The sequence below is a fragment of the Podarcis gaigeae genome, assembly GCF_964106915.1.
Source record: "Podarcis gaigeae genome assembly, chromosome: 14".
Lineage (NCBI taxonomy): Eukaryota > Metazoa > Chordata > Lepidosauria > Squamata > Lacertidae > Podarcis > Podarcis gaigeae.
Window position 1 is genome coordinate 22,503,156 of NC_139690.1, and position 8,702 is coordinate 22,511,857.

An 8,702-nucleotide genomic window follows, 5' to 3' on the forward strand; every position below is an offset into this window, starting at 1 on the left:
TGACGAAAACCCTGATGACTACTGCAGTCCAAACAACAGCTGTTGGCAATGGTTGCATGTCTCCGGGCTTCTGGACCTATCAGTATTCAGTGTCAGAACGTGAGTTGCTGTGTTAAGCTGCAGGCAATAGTGCCACTCAACCTGGCTCGCTACCCTCTCTAAACCTCAAAAGAAGCTGATACCTTAATAAAACTAAAGATCTACTCTCTTGAAAATATTCTGCATTGAAAAGAAAGTGCAGATGAAGGAATGGGAACAATCCCAAAACAAAGACTAAAACGTTAGACTCATTAAGCAAGCTCCCTCTTGCTCTCTCTCCTGTCAAGAGCCAGTGTGGTGTAGTGGCATGCAAAGCATTTGGATTTGGACTCTTGGTCTTCCCTGACCTTAGGACATCACACTGTCTGTCCCTGGTACACGTTGACTCTCAGGGCATGTAGCAAAGGCCTAAGAATGCAATCACCTTGCTAAAGCCAAGCAGGTCTGAGTCTAGAACAGGCATAGGCAAACTCGGCCCTCCAGATGTTTTGAGACTACAATTCCCATCATTCCTGACCATTGGTCCTGTTAGCTAGGGATGATGGGAGTTGTAGTCCCAAAACATATGGAGGGCCGAGTTTGCCTATGCCCAGTCTAAAAGGTACCTAGGTGGGAGACTCTGTGCATAACACAGTTAAACACTACAACTGGCTCCCCAAGGATGCAGTGATGGCCACCAACTTGGATGGCTTTAAAAGTCAAATTCATGGAGGAAAGGTCTATCAAGGCCTATGATGGCTGTGTATATGCCTGTGTCTAGGTGTAGGGGTCAAAATATGGATTGCTTCAGTTGGACAGTCCCTTCCTTCCCACAGAGTCAACAGACACATACCCTTCCAATATTTCTATGATGAAAATAAAATGGGACGCGGGCGGCGCTGTGGGTTAAACCACAGAGTTTAGGGCTTGCAGATCAGAAGGTCGGCGGTTCGAATCTCCATGACGGGGTGAGCTCCCGTTGCTCAGTTCCTGCTCCTGCCAACCTAGCAGTTTGAGAGCACAAAAGTGCAAATCGATAAATAGGTACTGCTCCAGCGGGAAGGTAAATGGTGTTTCCATGCGCTGCTCTGGTTCGCCAGAAGCTGCTTAGTCATGCTGGCCACATGACCCGGAAGCTGTATGCCGGCTCCCTCGGCCAATAAAGCGAGATGAGCGCCACAACCCCAGAGTCGGCCACGACTGGACCTAATGGTCAGGGGTCCCTTTACCTTTATTCTACACCAGGAAGCTTTCCCCACATTTGATCTTGCTGCACACATAGACATCGTATACACATATTCTTCAGTCACCTTGAGCCTATTGCACCCTCTCCGCTGAACCTACCTTGCAGGATTGTTGTAAAGAAAAAAAAATGTGAGGGAAGGGATTGTGTGCAACACCTTCCACAGAGAAATGGAATGAAATGAACTTTTAGCTGTAAGCTGCCTTGAGTCCCTGTCAGGCAAAAAGGCGAGATGTAACAACAACAGAAACTGTGATAATGATCAGGAACATACCAGAGAGTAAACCCTGTTGAACTCAGTGGTACTTAGTTCTGAGTAAAAATGCTTTGGACCACAGTGTAAGGCTGCACAGTCTTTACCCAGTTATCTGGGAGTCAGCTCCATTGAATACAGTGGGACTTCCTTCTGAGTAGACAGTGTAAGGCTCCATCTACAATAAAGGAATAAAGACTCCACGTGTTTCCTAAGAAATGGCTGGCTGCTAAAGCAATGGAATTAAAGAATTTAAAGCAGATTGGTGACCTTTTCCTTCAAAATTATAGGAAGGGCTTCGTATGCCAGCTTCACAATTTCCTTCACTTGGTGCAGGGATTTTATTTTCTGTATTTAAAGGACTCCGTTTTCGCATGCACGCACACACAACTTTTAATTGTTCTCTGAGACTGGGAGAGGAGAAGAAAGGAAAACAGGGACATCCTGGGATCAAATCAGAAACTGGGACAGCTTCTGTAATTCTGGGACTGTCCCTGGAAAATTGTGGCATTTGGGGAGCATGCAGACACTGCCTGTCCTATGGAAAGGAAATCTTCTGCTTGATCCTGCTTCAGTCATCTTGTGACTAGCTGTGTTCTATACATGTCATTACCTGTGTCTAGAACTCCGGTGGAAAAGAGGGCTACAAATCTAAAGAAATTAATACACTAGTCATGGCAAGGAAGTTTCCATGATAAGAGCGAACAGGCAGACTTGGCTTACAAGCCAGCAGGTGGGCTTGTTCTGTGCAAATGTGAAATTGCATAATTCTTACCAGATTTTTTTTTTTAAGGGCGGGGAGGGAGATATGCACACATGGAGTGAGGAAAGATCTACAAGGCCGGTGGAAAGCAAAACACACCGGTGAATCTCTGAGGAGAGTCCAGGTGCCTCAGGCAAAGCCAGACGTGTGCAGACACAGATATGAGCACAGATTATGAAGCAAAGCGCCAGGTACAAATGAACTTGAAGCAATGCCACCACATCAAAGGGAAGCATTGTTAACAACACAGAATTCTTCCTCAAGGGATCAAGGGTGGATTTTGCTCTCACTCTGGTGCATTTCATCTCTCTATCAGTCCTGTAAAATAGATCAGGCTGGAAAGCCAAGCCAAGAAAAAGAAAAAAAAAGACTCCTGTAAGCTGCATTTATATTAATACAAATAGAAGCTATTTTGGGTTGTATCCAACTAGTTCTTTCTCAGAGTGTTGTTGCTGCTGCTGCTACATTTATAACCCACCTTTCCTCCACGGAGGTCAAGGTGACATACGTGGTTTCCCCTGCTCTTTGATTTATCCTCACAACAACCCTGTGAGGTAGATAAGGCTGAGGGTGGCCACCCAGCAATTCATCATGGCTAAGTGGGGGTTTGAACCCTTGTCTTCCAAATCCTAGTCCAACACGCTAACCACTATGCAACACTGCCACCCCAACTTAGGTCCATCGATTTCATTGGGTCTGCGCTCTGAGTAGGGCTAGCTCTGAATGCAACCCTTTGTTTCAGCGGTCTCTTTATTGCTCTCAATGTTTTCTGCTTCTGTTGACACTGCATTGGCACTTATCTCTTCAGGTTGTTGGATTTTGTATTTTAAGGATCTGCAAGGCCTGTAAACTACCCAGAGGTCTCGGTTGATAGGCAGAATATATATGCTATGAATAAAAAAATAAGTTCTATGGCCCATAGCGGAGGCTTAGGAACTATGTAGAGCCCCAAAGCATTGCATCACAACCGTCAACCACTGTGTTCTCAAAAGCCTTGCCCATAAATTGCATGCTGATGTGCTCACTCTCAGGCTATCTATTCACTTATTTCATTCCTTTAACAGGCTTTATATGCCACTTAATCCAGAACCTCCAAGTGGCTTACACAGAATTTGCAAAGCTCATTAAAAAGAATACACTGATAAAATTGTACATTAAAAGCAAATTAAACAGCAGTTTATCAAAATAAAAGTAAAACCAGCAGTTCTAAAAATATACATAAAAAATAAAATTACATGTCTGAGTAGGGTTGCCTGTACTATGTAAACACATACACACAAACCTACATGCCCTCCACCACCCTTAGAAAACTCTTTAATCCCATTTTTAGTTTACTTTATACTTTGGTAGATTTACAAAAGGAGAAACACAAACCAATAAATAAATTTTAGAAAATTTAGAAATTTTAGATCAGATGGAAGATGCACAAAACTTTTTTGTTTTAAATTTAAAAAATCAAGACTCCTTGTGCTCCGCGCTGCTCCCGCTTTCTTCCCGCCCAGGGTGGCCCTGTCCTCTGCCTGCCCCTCATAGCAGGCCTGTCACATGGGGCGGGGCCTTGGTGGTGGTGGCCTCTTCTCCCTGCCTGCTCTCCAGTAGCTGCTATGAGCTGGCAGTGGCAGCCACGGAAGAGCCACAGGATTTTCCCTCAAAGCCGCTACTGCTGCTGCCACCGCTCAGGAAAAGGATCATCTCATCCTCCTCCCTCCTCAGTGGGTATGCTGGTGGGGGAAATAGGAACTTTCCAGGATCAAATCAGAAGCCGGGATGGTTTTTGTAATTCCGGGACTGTCCCTGGAAAATAGGGACACTTGTAGGGTTTGTGCACCTATGAAGCTCCTTCCTCATTTATTTCAGTTGGTATACACCAGGGATGTCCAGCAGGTCGATTGCGATCTACTGGCAGATCCCTGCAATGTTTTGGTAGATCATGAGTCGATCTCTGGCTCCCTTTCCTCAGTGTCATTGAAACTGACTCCTGTCCCACCCCCTCGCCCTGCCCTCCATTGTTGCCTGATCAGTGGAAGGGAAAATGGAGCTTTTTCTCTGTGGCTGTTTTCATTCAAAGTGATATTATTGTGAGTGACTTTTTCCCTTTGACCCTTGCCTTTAACTCCCCCCAAAATGGAACTTCCCTCCTAAGAAAGTATTTGTACAAAAGCGCGTCTTTCTTCCTCCCTAAAAGAAGCCGAGCAACTCTGACCTGAACCCCCCCAAAAATGGGGGTAGATCATTGCCAGATTTTAATTCTGAAAGTAGATTGCAGTCTCTTGGGAGTTGGGCACCCCTGGTATACACCTTCTTTTATCCACAAGGCCTTCTACCTATTCTGGTTTCCCTGAGCCCAGCTGCTCCATAAGATCACGTACAACTCCAGAATAAGGATGCAATCAGCCTTAATCACTCTCACTCTCAGATAATGCCCCTGTACCTTCTTTGCCGTCTCTCATCCTATCATAGAATCATAGAATTGTAGAGCTGGAAGGGACCCCAAAGATCAATGCAGAAATATGCAGCTGTCCCATACGGGGATCAAACCTGTAGCCTTGGCATTATCAGCACCATGCTCTAAACAGTTGAGCTATCAGTAGGGGGAAGGGTTGTGGCTCCATGGTAGAGCATCTGTTTTACACCCAGAAGGGCCCAGGTTTAATCCCCAGCCTGTCCAAGCAGGGTTGGGAGAGACCCCGACCGAAATCCTGAAGAACTGCTGTCGGTCCATGCAGGCAACACTGGGCTAGATGGAGCATTGCTCCAACTAGTATAAGACAGCTTCCTGTATCTTTTGCTCACATATCCAAATCCGGCCACCAGAACAAACACAACACAATGCAGAATTGCATTTTTCCCTGCCGTGAAAGTGGGGTAGGCTTCTTCCTGACGATAGAAAAAAGGGGGGTAATTGGTGTGGGGGTGGGGTGCACATTTCAACAGTGCTTGTTACAGTCAACAATATTCAAATGGCACAGAGATATTTCCTTGAAATAAAGGACAATTTGCGTCTATTTGTTTAAGTCTCCTCGTCCCCATCCCTAAGCATTCCTAAGCATGAAGCAGCCGACAGCCAGCTGCCTCAAACCAGTGTGTGTGTGTCCATTAATTCAGAATTACTCCAATTACGAGCTTTTGATGCTCTGAAAACCTCTCTCTAACCCAAAAGAGATGGAGAGCCCTCAGCCTGTCCAATCAGATCGCTTTCCCTGCTCCTGCCAGCAGATGTAAGCAATTTGCTTTTTTTTATTTCTGCATATTCAGCGTGAGCGAGGCTGTTGGCGACCTTTCGTCCCAGAGCCTGCAGGATTCTAACCCTATCAAATTAAACCATTTTGCTCATTTATTCCCAAACGCTTGGCCGGTGCTAAGCAGGGCCTCCCGCTGCATAGCAATGGCGGGCGATCGTGTCCGCTCATACCCTGAGCCTAATCAGAGATTATTAAGGAAAATATACAGTGCGTTAATTTGATGAGATTGGTTATAGGTACCACAGTTAAAGGTCATCCTCTTACGTGTATCTCCCTCGGTCACCGCAATATTTCCCCCTCGCTCGACAGCCCTCCGCTTCCAAACAATAGGCCAAGGAGACACGTTTATTTTCGTCACGCTGGGGACAAGCTCAACAGGGATAAAGAAAGGAATTATTTAAAGTTCGCATAAACAAACCAGTCCCATGCTTGGCGACCGCCCACACACTTACCTTCTGCTAAGCCCACCACTACCATGGCCTGCAATTCTCTTATCTCTGCATTTATTGATTGTGTTTTGGTCCTGGCCTTAGAAGAACATTGGAAGGAAAGGAGAGAGAGAGAGAGAGAGAGAGCACGTTGATATTTTCTTCTGAAGGCTAGGCCCATTTATTGTGGTACTTGCTAGCAAAGCCTAGTAAAACACCCTGGTAAAATCAGACGTCACCAACTTCTCAGTCGCTAGGTTTCCTTGTTAGGGGGCTGGTGATGCCTTTGCAGGAGCCTACGGTTAATATCTGCAACATTCACCTTTCTGCAATTAATTTCCTCTTCCTGGGGCAGACTTTGGTAATATGGTGCCCCGAGAGAGGAAAAAAATTGGTGCCCCCCAACTAATTTTTGCTATAATTCCTTTTGGTACAGTTGCTTTTTAATGGATCTTCTCAATAGGCTTGTTGAAAGTACACATTATTACAAAAACAGTAATAATAATAATAATAATAATAATAATAATAATAATAATAATAATTTTGCACCCCCTGCAGTGCCCTAAATCTCGTACTACCCTTTGGTTCCTACTGTGTTTTCTCACAGAAGAAGCTGCCTTATAACAGGTGAGACGATTGGTCTACTCTAGGGGTAACCAGTGTGGTGCCTTCTAGCAGTTGTTGGACTACAACTCCCATTAAACCTAAACTGGCCATGCTGACGGGGGTCGATGAGAGTTGTAGCCCAGGGGGTGTGAGACTTCATTTCTGAGGCCCAAATGTATCAAGCCTCCCTTCCTGGCCTTGGGTCCAAGCCACGCCCCCTCCTCAGCCACACCTTCTGTCTCCAAGCTACACCTCTTACTGGTCTTCCCTCACACCTCCCTTGAGTGCTTTTGCCTGGTGAGAATGGGTCCTTGAGCAGTGATGACACTTTATTGTATGAATGTAGGACAGAGGGTGTGTTTGTGACCCCATCTGCACTAAACATTTAAAGCAGTTCCATACCACTTTAAACAGACATGGCTTCCTCCCAAAGGCTTCTGGGAAGTGTACGTTGTTAAAGGCACGGAGAGTGGTTGCAGGACCCCCTCTTCCCCTCAGAGCTACAATTCCAGATTTCCCTGGGAAGATGGATTGATTGTTACACCACTCTGAGAACTGTAGCTCAAGGAAAGGGATATGAGTCTGTTAACACTTTACAGCACCTTTAAAAGACTACAGTTCCCAGATTCATTGGGGGAAGCAATGGCTGTTTGAAGTGGTTTGAAGCTGCTTTAAATGTACAGTGCAGATGGAGCCTGTAACTAGCTTACTGTATGAAGGTATTTTTTTATATGTAATAATGCCCAGTGATATCTCAGAAGCCATGTTTGAGGATTCTAGGTAGGAGCTGAGGGAGGAGGGACAGGTTGAAATGCCCTGCCCATTTTTTTTGCTCCATCTTGTGACTAAAGGAAACCAAAGAAATTATGCAGAATAAAGATATATATATTTTTTTAAAAAAACAGCTTTCCTTGGGGCAGTGTTTGGATGGGGGAAGAAATTCGATTCAGTTTGCATTTAAAGATGAGCCTACCCAGTTTGGAGTTTCCAAAACAAATTCATGAACAGCCACTCTGTGAAGTTTGCACTTCTCTGAATTTTGCAAAGCAGTTATCCAGCTAAGTAATCTTACAGAAATGCGCATAAAAACCCATATCTTAGTGAAAATGACATACACATATGCACTTTGTTAGGGACATTTGCTTTGCAAAAATGTGTGCATTGTGCAACATTGCATAATAAAAATGTGTATATGAAGAGAAATTCACACTAAAGTGCTCATGAATTTTCACGAGGACTTAAAGTATATATTGCAAGACATGAAGTACTGAATTTAAGAAAATAAGAAAACAAAATTAACACATTCATCTCTCCCCAGGACAATGACTAACTTCTTTTTAAAATGTGAATATGCAGTGCTTTTTTCTGGGGATACGCAGGGGTACACATACCCCTAAACATTTTGTGAATCTTTGTACTTTTGGCCATTTACTGTAGTTATTTCCCCTGATTTGAACTATAAAAATGGTCATTTTCTTGAGTCAAAATGAGAGTACCCTAAACCTTTTTTAAAGAAAAAAAAGCACTGTTGTGTGTGTGTGTGTGTGTGTGTGAGAGAGAGAGAGAGAGAGAGAGAGAGACTGACTGAGACAGAGAGAAATAGTATGGTGTGTTTAAACTGATGTGAATGACAACTCTGACCCAGAAAGGGTGGCAGATAAAACAGATGCACTATGCTGAGATGGCAAAACTTACAGGAAGAATTAGAAACCAGGAAGAGACGAACTTTAATAAACAATGGGGAAAACTATTGTAAACAATTACATACATTGATAGGATTGACAGAAAACTTGTAGTAAAAAATTTGAACTATGGCATGATGAAGGATTTATAAGAATAGAGTTATGAAAGAGATGCAGAGGGGGAAATTATTATGAAAGAGATCCACAGTGGGGGGAAGGGCAAAGGGGATGTTATGTTTATGTTTTTATTTCGCTTGTACATGTAAAATAGAAAATGCAAAAACAAAATGGAAAAATAAAAAATAAACTGATGTGAAGGAGGTGTCCAGCTTGTCACTGACAAGAATAGAAAGGGTTACCATCTCTGCTTCTCCTAAGTCGACAGATTTTACTTGGAAAACCTCCCCCTTCTACAGCCTTTTTGTACAGGAAATGAAGTGCAGGAAATGCAATATGGAGACACGACT

General features: G+C 44.0%; 1 long non-coding RNA gene across 1 annotated transcript; it reads right to left on the minus strand.

The window, feature by feature from the left end:
* Window positions 1-4,926: 4,926 nt before the first annotated feature.
* On the minus strand, window positions 4,927-6,088 carry LOC310831984. The gene is made up of 3 exons (XR_014558088.1): window positions 5,972-6,088; window positions 5,784-5,889; window positions 4,927-5,154 (listed from the first exon to the last, which is right to left on the minus strand). It is a non-coding gene; the product is annotated as an uncharacterized lncRNA (long non-coding RNA).
* Between the last annotated feature and the right edge of the window lie 2,614 nt (window positions 6,089-8,702).